This window comes from Carcharhinus amblyrhynchos, chromosome 4, assembly GCF_965287045.1.
Source record: "Carcharhinus amblyrhynchos chromosome 4, sCarAmb.v2.hapA, whole genome shotgun sequence".
Taxonomy (NCBI): domain Eukaryota; kingdom Metazoa; phylum Chordata; class Chondrichthyes; order Carcharhiniformes; family Carcharhinidae; genus Carcharhinus; species Carcharhinus amblyrhynchos.
Window position 1 is genome coordinate 35,310,326 of NC_137327.1, and position 14,514 is coordinate 35,324,839.

The window sequence follows — 14,514 nt, forward strand, 5'->3', positions numbered from 1 at the left end:
TGTTACAGTCATTAGCTACGGTGTAAATATTTGACAAAACTTTAATATGATACAATGTTGGATCGAGCTTTAGTGCTGCTTAAACCCTAAACACAGTATATGTAATATTTACATTAAATGCAAATGATTCATTAGCTTGAATCGATGGTGAAGGTATACAGTGATATCTTTGATTCAATTGTGCATCAAATGGAAAATCATTTAGAGGTTAAATCTATAGACATGGAATAATTCAACAAATCATTGGGAGAATAACTCTTTCATTGTTGTTACCTTTAATATGAAGCTTTTTGTCAATATTCAGTGAATTCTGTTTCTCTACCAGAAGAGGGAAGCACAATACCTGTGTTTTTTTTCCCCTCTGGCAAGCTTCCGTTGTTTAAATATCTTTCCTGGCCATAGAGTCAAAAATTCCAATTATTTTCAATTGTGTGTGGTTTCTTACAATAAAATCCATGTTTATGTGCATTTCCAGCCGCTACACAGCTGACAACATGCATTTTAAAAAGACGTTAAGAGTCTCCAAACCCATCTTCACAAATGTCAATTTATTCAGATGGAAATATTGCATGAACTGCCTTAGACATTTTCACTATTTGCACTAATAGTACTGCAATCTGGTGTCAGAGCTCAAATTAATGACTAAAATAAGAGCAAAATACAGTGGATGCTGATGATCTGAAATAAAAGCAGGAAATACTGGAAAACCTCAGCAGGTCTGGCAGCATCTGTGGAGAGACAGACAAAGTTAACGTTTCGAGTCCAATATCTTGTGTTTGGAACTGCACCCAAAGGTTTCAAAGTGTCATATGGACTCGAAACGCTAACTGTTTCTCTCTCCACAGACGCTGCCGGATCTGCTGAATTTTTTCAGTATTTTCTGCGATTATCTCAAATTAATGACACCGGGTGTAACTGATTCCTCCATTAATACTGATTCCTCATATCAGGCTGCTTACATAGACAATTAAATATAATGTACAAAGAACAAAGAACAACCCAGCACGGGAAACAGGCCCTTCGGCCCAACGAGCCCGCGCCGTCATTTCAACAAAGCATTTTCCTACACCTACCCTGCCCTGTGTGTATGTGAATGGTACCCCTAATGTAGCCAGATCCAGGGGAGAATAGTGTAGGGTCAATTTGGTACACCAATCAGCCTAACAGCACATCTTTGGGGTGTGGGAGGAAACTGGAGCACCCGGAGGAAACCCAAGCAACCACAGGGAGAATGCGCAAACTCCCACAGACACAGGCCCAAATCCATGTATCTGCACAGCTAGCAGTGATAGTCACTGAGCTGTTGTGGTGCCCGTCTGCTGGTCCAGGATTAAGCACACACAACAACACGAAGTACTAGGCCACTCTCGAAATCTCCAAGAGCAGCCCATGCACGACCCACTGTGTGCATGCCCCTCGTTTGACAACAAGGTGGACTGACACCTGTGGATTAAAAGAGACAAAACATTAACATGTATAATTACATTTCCAGTGTCGTCCTGAGGCTCTGACCCTTTTTAATACCATCTTCTATAACCCTCCATCCCTGTTTCACTCACGTGTCTATATAAGTAAACCTTAAACAAGTCCAATGTGCCTGCCTCCACCACCTTACTTGATAGCGCATTCCATACCCCCACGACCCTCTGCGTGAAAAACCTTCCTCTAGTATCCAAATTATACTTCTCCCCCCTCACCCTTAGATCGTGACCTCTTGTAATAGTTGTCCCCAATCTAGGGAAAAGCCTGCCACTGTTGACTCTATCTATTCCCTTCATTATTTTATACACCTCTATCAGATCCCCCCATAATCTCCGTCTTTCTAAGAAGAGCCCCAGTTTTTCCAATCTTTCCTCATAACTCAGTCCTTCCATACCAGGCAGCATCCTGGTAAACCTCCTCTGCACTCTCTCCAGGGTCTCCACGTCCTTCCGGTAGTAAGGTGACCAGAGCTGGACGCAGTACTCCAAATGCGGTCCAACCAACATTCTGTACAACTGAAGCATTAGACGACAGCTCTTATACTCTATACCCCTTCCTATAAAGGCTAGCATTCCATAAGCTTTCTTCACAACCTTCTCTACCTGTGTTGACACCTTCAGAGACTTGTGCACCTGCACTCCCAGGTCCCTCTGTATTTCTATACTCTTAATCGGTCTACCTTTTATCATGTAACTCCTCCCTGCATTATTCCTTCTAAAATGCATCACCTCGCATTTGTCAGGATTAAATTCCATCTGCCATCTATCTGCCCAATATACCAACCTATCTATATCCTGCTGTGTCACCTGACAATCCGCCTCAGTATCCGCCAAACCTGCCATCTTGGTGTCATCTGCAAACTTGCTGATCACACCACGTACACCCTCTTCCAAGTCGTTTATATATATTACAAAGAGGAGAGGTCCCAGTACTGAGCCCTGCGGCACACCACTGGTGACTGACCTCCAGCCAAAAAAAGACCCTTCCATTACTACTCTCTGTCTCCTGTTGCCCAGCCAGTTTTCAATCTATCTAGCTGCCTGTCCTTGTATCCCATGTGCCTTAACCTTTTCTACCAGCCTACCGTGAGGGACTTTGTCAAATGCCTTACTGAAATCCATATAGATGACATCAACGGCTCGTCCATCGTCAACCGTTTTTGTCACCTCCTCAAAAAATTCTACCAGATTCGTAAGGCAAGACCTCCCCTGAATAAAGCCATGTTGCGTATCCCTAATCAGATTGCAACGCTCCAAATGCTTATACATCCTATCCCTAAGAATTTTTTCCAATAATTTTCCTACAACGATGTCAAACTCACTGGTCTATAATTACCAGGGTTATCCCTACTGCCCTTTTTAAACAGCGGTACCACATTAGCTATCCTCCAGTCCTCTGGGACCTCACCTGTGTCCAAAGAAGAGACAAAGATTTGCATCAGAGGCCCAGCAATTTCATCTTTCACCTCCCTAAGCAGCCTGGGATAAATACCATCAGGCCCTGAAGCTTTATCCGTTTTTATGCTACCTAAAAACCCTAGCACTTCCTCCCTCGTAATGGATATTTCCTTCAAATGATCTACAGCTCCTTCCAAGACATTACACGACACCAAACCCCTCTCCTTCATGAATACCGACGCAAAGTATTCATTCAGGATCTCCCCCATTCCCTCAGACTCGATGCATAGCTCCCCTCCTTTGTCCCTAAGAGGACCAATTTTCCCTCTAACCACTCTCTTGTTCCTAATATAAGAATAAAATGCCTTTGGATTTTCCTTAATCCTATCAGCCAAAGCCATTTCATGCCCCCTTTTTGCCCTTCTAACTCCCCTGTTAAGCTCCCTCCTACTCTCTCTATATTCCTCCAGCGCACTCTCCTTTCCCAGTTGTTTCAACCTAACATATGCCTCTCTCTTCTTCCTGACCAAGTCTTCAATACCCCCTCTAATCCACGGCTCTCTAATCCAGCCTTTCCCACCCTTCGTCTTTGCCGGCACATGCCTTTTCTGCAACGTTATCAGTTTGCCCTTGAAAGCCTCCCACTTATCAACTGTGGACTTGCCCGCTAACAACCCCTCCCAATCAGTGTCCTTCAGCTCCCTCCTAATCCGGCTATAGCTCGCCTTCGGACGGCACTCATCCCTTTCCATTTTTATCCTAAAGTAGACAGACTCGTGGTCACTGTTAGCCACATGTTCGCCTACCGCAACCTCAACCACCTGCCCCGGCTCATTACTCAATACTAAATCCAGTATAGCCCCTTCCCTAGTCGGGCTAGTTACGTACTGCTCCAAGGACCCTTCCAACACACATTTTACAAACTCCTCCCCATCCGTACCTCCAGCTCTAGGGACCTTCCAATCCACTCCAGGAAGATTAAAGTCACCCACTACAACCACCTTATTCTTTCTGCACCTATCTAAAATGCCTCTGCAAATACCTTCCTCCACTGACCTCGGGCTGTTGGGTGGCCTATAGTATACCCCTAGCATCGTAATCTCTCCCTTTTTATTCCTTAACTCCACCCACAGCGACTCGATCCCTAACTCCTCCATATTATCCTCCCTCTGCACTGCTGTGATGTGCTCCTTTACTAATAATGCCACCCCACCACCTCTCTTCAACCCTCCTCTGTCACACCTAAAACACTTATACCCAGGAACATTCAGCCACCAGTCCTGCCCTTCCTTTAACCACGTCTCCGTCACTGCCACCACATCTAAATTCCTCACGAACATCAAGGCCCTAAGCTCATCCGTTTTACCCGTCACACTCCTCGCATTGAAGCAGACGCAGTCCAACCCTCCAGGCCCACTCGGAACCTCCTTCCTCCTGATAATTTTCCTTTTACCCAAACCTACCCTATCACCCAACTCGCTCCCAACCCCAGTGTCTAATGAGCTATCAGTCTCTTCCCCACTCCCCCTCCCTATTAGTTTAAACCCTGCCTAAACACTCCAGCCAACCTCCCTGCTAAGACATTTGTCCCCCTCCCATTCAAATTTTCCCCATCCCTCCTGTACAGGTGCCCTTCTCTCACAAATACTTCCCAGTGATCTACAAAAGTAAAGCCCTCTACCTTGCACCAATCCCTCAGCCATGCATTCAGCTGCATGATCTCATTATTCCTAGCCCTGCTGGTACTAGGCAGCAGCCCAGAGAATGCCACCGTGGAGGTCCTGCTCTTCAGTTTGCACCCCAACTCCCTAAATTGCCTGTGTACATCTGCCCTACTCTGCCTTCCTACGTCCCTCTCTCCTATGTGTATTATTACTTCTGCCTGGGTCCCCTCCCCTTTCAAAATTCCCTCTATCCTCTCCGATATGTTCTGTACCCCTGCTCCAGGGAGGCAGACTACCATCCTGGAGTCACGCTTTTGCCCACAGAACCTCCTGTCAATTCCTTTGACCCTCCCATCCCCCACCACTATCTCATTGCCAGCCCCCTTCCTTCCCTCTGAGTCATTCTGGCCCTCCTGTCTTTCCTTTTGTACCCCTGTCGATACTTTTTGGGGGGCCGCTGGGGTGGTCTTTGGACCAGGACTATTCTTCTTCTTCCACTTAACAGTTATCTACCCATCCTGTTCCTCAGCCCCTGGGACCTCCACTTGTTCATGGTTCATATCCATTAACTCCTCATTCTCCCTAACCAGAAATGCATCCTCTAAACGCACCTCTAGTTGCCTGACCCGGGCCCTCAAACGCTGCAGCTCTAAACACTTGACGCAGATGTGGGCCTTCGGGAGACGTGATGCCTCCAAGAACTCCCACATGTGGCACCTAACACAGCTAACGTTCCTCCCCATAGCCCCTGCCATGTCCCAACCTCACTTGGGTTTGTATGTGCCGAAATGCAACACGGGAAAGATAGAAACTGCGACTCACCTTGTCTAAGCCTGCTCTTGCCTAAGCCCAGTGAGCCAAAGCCCTTATAACTCTCACTCAGTTCCCACTCACTCCGCTGCCCGCTCCCGACGCTGCCCGCTGTCTATCACTGTCTTCTTTTTATACCCCCTGCTCTCCCTTCCCGACTAGCCCCTCGCCTAACTTCCGCTATGGAAGTAAAAAGTCCTCACAGAAACCCCGCGAACCGGAAATGCAGTCAAAAAGCTTTTAAAGTAAATCCAACACTCACCATAGTGAGTGTATAAATGTTCGAGAATACAATACACATATAAAACCCTCACTGAAAATGTCGAAGGGACAAATGGATCCATGCAAATCCTCCTACAGTTTAAACTACGTTTGTGTGTCTGAATCACTATTGGCAGGAGACCTACTCCTGAAGTGAGTTTACTTAAAAACAGCACTGGTTTGACATTCATAATTCACGAGATTTATATTGTCAAATAGAGGTCATGTTTTGGGCTCAATTTGACTTCCAAGTGTCAAAATGAAAAAGGATATTAAGAGGTTGACCAGTGGAAATGTTCAATGTTGCACCCCGATGTTACGTTACCCAGCTCAATGACATTTTTAGGATGACATTTTGAAAATTTTGTAATTAATTTTACTGCTCAGTGATGATAGTAAATATTGAAAAATAAAATTATAAACCTAGTTTTTTTTAGTTATTGTGCAGGCTTCCATCTCCTATTAAATGGTCCTATATAATGTGGAAAGAAAAAAAAGAACAAATTATTGAATGTTGACATTACAGAAATATATTATGTTGATCCAGTAAGGTGAGCACGAGAATGACAATTGTAGATATATTGGAATTTTGATTAGAAGTGATTAAAAGATTATATTAAAGGTCAGGATTATTTACATGCTTATCTGGAGTTCCCGCTAAGGCGTGCAGCCTTTTCCATACAACTTACCTGAAATTGGGCAAATTACCAAAAAGACTGCCGAATTTTGAGTGCGAATAATGTCCAGCAACATCACATTTCCATGATATTTTGTGCTGGTTTAAAAACCACCTGTTTGGCACATAAAACTGCCCATGCGCCCAGATCGAATTAAGCGTTGATGTGGATTTCCACTAATTTTTGGGCCTTCAAAGGAGGCCCTTAAAATTGAGCCTTTTTTTTAAGCACAAGGACACCAATAACATGTTCCAAAAGCCTTTGAAGTTATTTTTACAAAATTGCGACGAAACTGATAAAAAAAAGTCAATGAAACTAGTGAATGATTCTGCACAACCTTTTATAGCTATTTTCCATTCTTTGAAATCAGGATACTCACAGATGGTGGATTTGACACTTACTAAAATAATTTTTTGGTGTTAAATCCATTTTCAGTTGTATTAATCAAAATGCACCAGGTTACTACACTTAAGTATCATTTAAAGCACTTGTTTTTGGTAAAAGAATTATGACCTTAAGCGCAATCCGATCGCAGGAAATTTTGTGTTGCATAAATGACTTTGGGTGGAAATATGAGAGAAAAGAAACATTTCTGGAAAGCAGCATCATTTCTGGTACAATCTTTGCAGAAAGTTGATACTCCAGGCCACAATCTTTCCATACAATAAGGTAAATAAGAACAGGAGCTGCTTATTTGGGTGATGTGAATGGTTTAGTTCTGCTTGTACATGTCAGCTGTCATAGGCTCAAATACCCACTGGCAAACATTTATTCTGGATTTAAATCAAAACCAAGCCCATTTTGCACAAAACATCAGTGTAATTTTGAACTTCAAAACAGGTGAAAATCCACTTCAGCTTTTGATTTCAGAACTACTCAATTTCAGACGTTGAGAGAGAAAATGAGAGTTATGGACTCCATCGACAAACATTTTGTTGTATGATGCTTAATCCGATCTGAAGTGCCTTATTTAACCTGTGCAGCATTTTTTCCTTGGCTTTCCTTACTTGCTAACTCTATTGCTATTGTTATGCTGAAATTTCACATGTAAATAAAAGTAAGGGATAAGGCATACTTGCACTACAGTTATGCAATGGTTAAAGTTTTGACACTTTTTTTTTAAATGATCTCCTATTCAAGTAGCAAAGAAGATAATGGGGCAAATCCAAAATTTGAGAGAAATAGTTAATAAAAAAGCCAAAAGAAGTTAACATCTTTGCAACCATGCTCGTTTTGCCCATTTTACAGCAGCAAACAGACCTCAGGTTCTTATGCCAGCTTAAGTGCATCTAATATTTGTTTTATTTACAATGTCCCAAATCAGGGATAGGTGAAACATGGAGTTAAGACAACAATGCAATCAGCCACGATCCTATTGAATGGTGGAGCAGGCGCGAGGGGCCGAATGGCCTACTCATGTTTCTAATTTCTATGTTTGTGTATGAAGCAAAATACAAGGTTTCAAGAATCAATTTGGTACATTAAAGTACAAAAGGCAAAAACAGTTCATTGTAACGCTGTCAAAGGCAATAAAGTATAACTTTCTAGACCAACCTAGTTTTAATAGCCACTTTCAACAGCCTACTATAAACATTCAGGTGGTGTGAAACAGATATTGGTGCTGAGCACTTTTACTTCAATTTGTTCCATTCAAACATGATAATTATAGCAATTAAAACAACTGTCTGTATCAAACAAGAATTGTACATGATAATAATCCAGCATTTGTACCAGTAACAACATACAAAAAGAAACAGCAGTTGTCATAAACTTTACTTTTCAGAAAAAAAAGGGTCTACAGAGACGATTAGATTTCTGCTTGTCCCCATGGCAAACCCACCATCTTGGAAGTGAGCCAGTTTGGGGAACTGCAGCTGTGCACTCTCTCCTCCTGCTGCCTGACCTGGTTTTCCTGGTAGTGTATTGTATAGAGACAGATGTGCGAGGCTCATCACTACCACATCTGTCCCAGTACCTGACATTGGACAAACGCAGTACCCAGTGGGACCAGCCATCTGAGAAAGCCTATCTTAAAAAAGATAAATGCTATTTTGGATCAAAATTCTCAAGATAGCTCCTTGAAGTGATGACAGGTTACATCAGTCTTTGAAGGCCACAATGAAAAGCTATTTAAATGCTCAAAGTTACTGTCAACCTGGTGACACTGTGCCATATAATTAATGACAAGTTGCTGCAGATGACAACTAGCACCAGAACTTATATTGTAAATTTCACCAGCCTTTAAAGTCAACTATTAAAAATTGCATTTTCCTGGTTTTGATCTGAATTTTACATTTAAAAATCAATGAGACATGCATGTTATTCAATGCTTTTATCGTATTAGTGGTGTGAACTCAGAACTGGCATTCACACTCTAATAAAATAGCAGAATAGAGACTCAGGATGAAATCTTGAGGAGATGCCAGGGTCTGGCTGCTGAGCTGATGAAACCCCCACATCACCCCTTTCGGGGAAGACCCACCACATCTTATGCCATAAAGGTACTTGACTGGCCAGTGATGGTCTTTACCCCACAATCAAAGAATCTTACAGTGAAAGTCCCACCCCCTGAGATCTGTCAGCCAGGGTTGGCAGCTTTATTGACTGGCAGCGGCACGATGGAGGTAGTGGCTGCTCCCAGTATGACACCCACCCAAAGCCTTTCATCATCACTGGATCCGAGCGCACAGTAAGTGATGGCGGGAAGGATGTTACAGTATAGGGTCACTGGGGAGACTGGTAGACAGCAAGGGCAGGGAGTGGCTCAATGCAATTCCTCTAGTTCTTCAATCAGGAACTGAGTGCTTTTAAACAATTGTCCCAGTACCCCCATCCTGCCACTTACCACCCACCCCCAGATTTCTAGCAACACTTCATGTGACCCAAATGGTGAGTTCTTCTTCCACCCCTGGGTTGATAGCAGCAGGGATTAATTGCCCCTGTAAGGGCCTTGATTGGTGGTGGGGTGGAAATTCTGCCCAAGGGCCTTCCCCATGGTCTTAATCAGGGTGGGGGTGGGGCCTCCATCTACCTTCCCCCTACCAAACTTGACATGGAGGAGGATTTCACCCAGGATTCCTTTGTCTGCAATTCCACACATAAGCCAAAATATCTATGGCAGTGAAAAGGGTCCTTAGCCAAAATGGCACCACAGCCCTGAATCTGTAAGTCTTGTTCCCAAATCTGGCACCTACCATTTTAGAACAGAATCATAGAAACCGTACAGTGCAGAAAGAGGCCATTCAGCCCATCGAGTCTGCACTGACCACAATCCCACCCAGGCCCTACCCCCAATATCCCTACATATTTACTTGCTAATCTCTCTAACCGATGCATCTCAGGACACTAAGGGGCAATTTTAACATGGCCAATCAACCTACCCTGCAGATCTTTGGACTGTAGGAGGAAACCGGAGCACCTGGTGGAAACCCACATAGACATGAAGAGAATGTGCAAACTCCACACAGACAGTGACCCAAGCCAGGAATCAAACCTAGGTCCCTGGAGCTGTGAAACAGCAGTGCTAACCACCATGCTACAGTGCCACCCAATGAATTCTGACCAGAGAGTACCAGGGCCAGGACATATTTTGCACATCCAAGGTTCACAGAGCCTGTGCAGCTACCTTCGCTCTTAATTTTCCTCACTGAGGTTTCTAAAAAAAACTTGAGGGATTTACGAATTTGTGGAAAATTTCTAAAGCTATCAGAGTTCTTTAGAGAAGTCAAGTACCCTCTGGGGATTTTAGAAGTATGCACAAATATGCATAAACAATGGAAGCCTGTGGAACTGTCAAGTCATTTAAATCCCCTACTCTTTAAATTTTGAACAAACAGAAGTATCTTTCAGTTAACAACAAATTATTAGTAATTTCAATGGCTGTTTGGTGACAAAAGCTTGAGCGTTATCATTACAGTAATAGTACTGCTTTCCACAACCTATTATCACAGTGGAAGAGGGTGCTGTAAGTTCACAGTCTGACAGCTCTAAGACGTTATAAAAAGATTATAAGGAGAATACCTGTCTTTGATTTTTTATTTATTCGTCAAGGGATCTGGGCGTTGCTGGCTGGGCTAACATTCATGGTCCTTTCCTTTGAACTTGATTTGCTACACACCTTAAGAGTCAATCACGTTGTTGTTGGTCTGGAATCATATAGGTCAGACCAGGCAAGGGTGGCTTATTTTCCTCCAGAAGGACTTTGATGCAGGGCTAAGAATACAAATGTTTGTTTTTATTGAAAATTAAGTACCTGAAGAGATTAATTGAATTGAATTGGCTTTTTATCAAGAGCAGTGTTATATTTAGGAAGTGAAGTCCAGAGTAGATAGGGACATAAATACTTAAAACTTTATTTAATCTCAGCACGGTTCCTGAATTCTGCCCATGGTAGATACTGGATGAGTTGGCATGGATCAAGGAAGGATGCAAGGCCACAGGTAGTGGGGAGAAATAGGTTGGCACTAAGTTGGTATGAGTTATGGGAATCAATGGGGGTCATGGGTGGCATGAGTTGCTATTAAGTTAGAATGGGGCTTAAGGGAACTATTGGGAGTGGTTAGAGGAGATAGGGATCGCATGGAAGATATATGAGGATGAGGGCAACAGGGTTTTAGTGTTTTTATTACAACTATGATGAAGTCCCAGAGCACTGTGGTAGGCCTTTTAAACCACTTGCCTTGGCACATGGCAGCTCCTGTGGTTGCCCCTGTATTGTTTACTGGATTGGTGAGCCAAGGCCAGTACACACTCGCCAGCCCCACCTCCCCAGAGAGAAATCCAATGGTTTGAGACAGTTTCTCCCAAGTCGGGTTCAGAAATTTTCTGACTGTGCACTTGACCTAGGAGCAAATATTCAGCCCACAGAGTTTTCAATCTCGGCTAATCCTCTGGGAAACATCTCTTTTTACACGCAGAAGTAGGAAACAAAAATCAGCTAATGTGTTATGTTCCTCTCCCACAGTTTCGCATTGGAGTTGTCGATTTGCATCATTAATATTTTGGGAATAGAGGCGATCGGCCATTCTTTTGGTGAGGAAAAGATGCACAGAATGGTAAAGAAAGCCTTTTAAATGGAGGAAGTATAATAAATGCCATCTCTATTCTCGGTGTAGCTTTCTTACTGGTGAAAACTTCATACTTCAATCCAGAATTAGATGAATCGTGCAATTTTATATGGCACCTTTCATGGCCTCAGGATATTCTGAAGCAATTTGCAGTCAAGTACTTCTGAAACAGTCACTGCTGTAGGGAAATGCTGAATTTGCATACAGCAAGATCCCACAAAGAGCAGCGACAAACTGTTAATTAGGGCAACCTGCGAATATATATCTTGTACAGGAAGCCACTTTGTAAGCGCTTTCCTGACATCCCATTTCAGTGAAGAGGCTGAAGCCTGAGTATTTGCCCATTCACGATATCACAGAGATTTTAAGTTTAAAGTTTATTTTATTAGTATCACAATTACATTAACATTTACATTACACTTAACTTACATTAACACTACAAATGAAGTTATTGTGAAAATCCTCTAGTTGCCACACTCTGGCACCCGTTTACGTACACTGCGGCAGAATTTAGCACGGCCAATGCACCTAAACAGCATGTCTTTCAGGCTGTGGGAGGAAACCGGAGCACCTGGAGGAAATCTATGCAGACATGGGGAGAATGTGCAGATTCCACACAGACAGTGACCCAAGTGTGGAGTCGAACCCAGGTCTCTGGCGCTCTGAGGCAGCAGTGATAACCACTCTGCCACTGTGCTGCCCTAGGCAGATCTTAATGACATTGTATCAGGATGGGTTCCATATATTGAAGTGTTTGACAAGGATGGCTGAAGGTCACCAGTAATCACATAGACCTCTCCCTTCACAACCCTCAGAATTATTTAAAAATTTAGGTGAACGCATTCTCCCTTTAAAATAATATTTGATTGTTATCTGGGAAATGGTGTAATTTTGGTGCCAGCTGTGTGAAGATGTCCTTGTGCCAGAAATTGGTGTTTTTGTCAGTTTCTGCAGTGCAGAGCTGGACCTGTGCCACATGCAAATGATATGATAATGTGACCTACTGCACTTTTCACCATTGGTAAATTGAGGGGTTATTCCCGTGATTAATCCTTTTTTTTCTGAAAAAGTAACTGCATTAACTCAATATAAGACGCATGTTTTGTTTGGGAAAGAAATTCATTTTTGGAAAACAGTATTGAAGCGAAAAAATGATTTGCTGTTTCACATTTGCTTTCATTTTCACAACAATACAAAAATACTCAATGCACTTTATAAGCATTAGTAAGTAGATTTAGTAGGGAGAAAATATTGACATTTCAAAGCATCTAAATTCAATGGTCCGGCAATTGTTTTCACTACATTACTTTTCCCTCCCTAATCAGAATCTTGTTCAATCCTTTTTTCCAGGTCAGTGCATTGTGTACTAAATAAGATAGGCTGCCCAATTATGCAACCTTTGTTCTGGTGAGAATAATAGACATATCTCATAATTAAGAGATTATACAGGCCAACATTCCAGCCATTGCTAATTTTAGCAAAAATGACTTGCATTTAAACAACGCTTTTAACGTAGGACAGCAGCCAAAGATACTTTACAGCAAGCATAATAAGATAGCCACCGAGCCAGAGATGAAGGTATCGGGAGTGGGGAGGGAGAGGTGGTAACTAAAAGCTGGGTAAAAGAGTTACGTTTTATCTAGTATCTTAAATTATCAGTGAGGTGGAGACAATAGAGATTTAGGGAGGAAACTACACAGCTCAGGGCCAAAATGGTTTGGCAGTGGCCAGGAATGTACAACAGGCCATTTGGAAGAACAGTTTGTTGGGGGTTTGTTGGTCTAAAGAAGGTTCGGGAGCTAGGTGGCGAGGGGAGCAGGGTGGGTGGGTAGGTGGATATGGTGAGACCATCAGGGGATTTAAACACAGGGGTGAACATTTTAAATTGGAGGCACTGGGGGACTAAGATGTTAATGTCGATCAGTGACTAGAGGGGTGGTAAGTGAGCAAGCCGGTTTTACTGCAGTTTAGGGAATGGAGTTTTAGGTGAGCTAAATTTATGAAGTGTGGAGGATGGGAAGCCAGCTTGGAATACCTAAATTTGGAGGGGGAAGGGAGTGCACTGTCATCTCTAAGGCAGAAACTTTGCTTCAGGAGGTGACAGTGCACTCGTTCTCTTCATGTCTTTGACCCCTCCCTTGGGTTCAAGTCCCGTTATGGAGACCCATGCACAAACTCCAGTGACCCAACTTTCAGTTAGCTGCGAGTAACTCCCTCACATTACTGTAGTTGTGAGAGAATGCTACACTGTTAGGACATGCTGCATGCCCTCCTCAAAGGTCACATGACATCACTGTAAAGGAGATCAGGGAATTTCTTCTTGGTGTCCTGGTCAATATTCATTTCTCAACCAACATCAATAAAGCAGATTATCAGATGCTTATCTCATTTCTGTTTGTGTTGTGTGCAAATTGGCAAACATGTTTCCTATGTTGCAACAGTGATTTAACATCAAAATAACCCAGTGGAGGTAAAGTGCATTCGGAGGTTTAGAAATTGTGTAAATTCTTTATAAAGGCATGTATTTAAAACAAGAGTTTTAGCAACAGATGGATGTGAAGGTGTGCAGTGTTACGAGGGTGAAGAAACAAGGTTCTAATTATGAAGCGAGAACGAATCTAGACAATCAGTTCAGGAATGAACAGGATGATGCAGTTCTGAACTGCTTGGTTGAGCCTAATTCAGTGGCCAGGAAGGGAGATGGCGTAGGTAGTTCTGCTCGTGGTAGTGTACAGCTGGAGAAAACTGTGGCTTGTATAAGGCTGGAAGTCAGACAAGTGGTCTGATAAAAACAGAAAATGCTGGAAAATCTCAGCAGGTCTGACAGCATCTGTGGAGAGAGACTAGAGCCAACATTTCGAGTCTGGATGACCCTCTGTCAGGCCTTCACCTGACAATATAGAGAAAGTGAAAATGTTGTAAGAGGTGCTGTAATGGGATGTCCAAAGCTAAACCAGTGTGAGCAAAATTGTGCAGACATTAAAATTAGGTGTGGAGATTCTGATGTCTGATTAATCTGTGACCAGTCAAATTGATGCAGGTAACATGTACTGCCTGTTAAATGTAACAATTGTGGTGTGCCACACTGCTGAATGCAATGTGGTTGCATGCCTCAGCAGTAGGCCCAAGTTTATGTGAGGCTGGCTTTAATGCTAGC

At 43.0% G+C, this 14,514-nt stretch overlaps 1 protein-coding gene across 8 annotated transcripts in view; it reads right to left on the minus strand.

Annotated features, from left to right (window-relative positions):
• znf423 (zinc finger protein 423) overlaps positions 1-14,514 on the minus strand; it is a 377,947-nt gene that overhangs the window by 1,046 nt on the left and 362,387 nt on the right. The gene's annotated exons all lie outside the window — the stretch shown is intronic.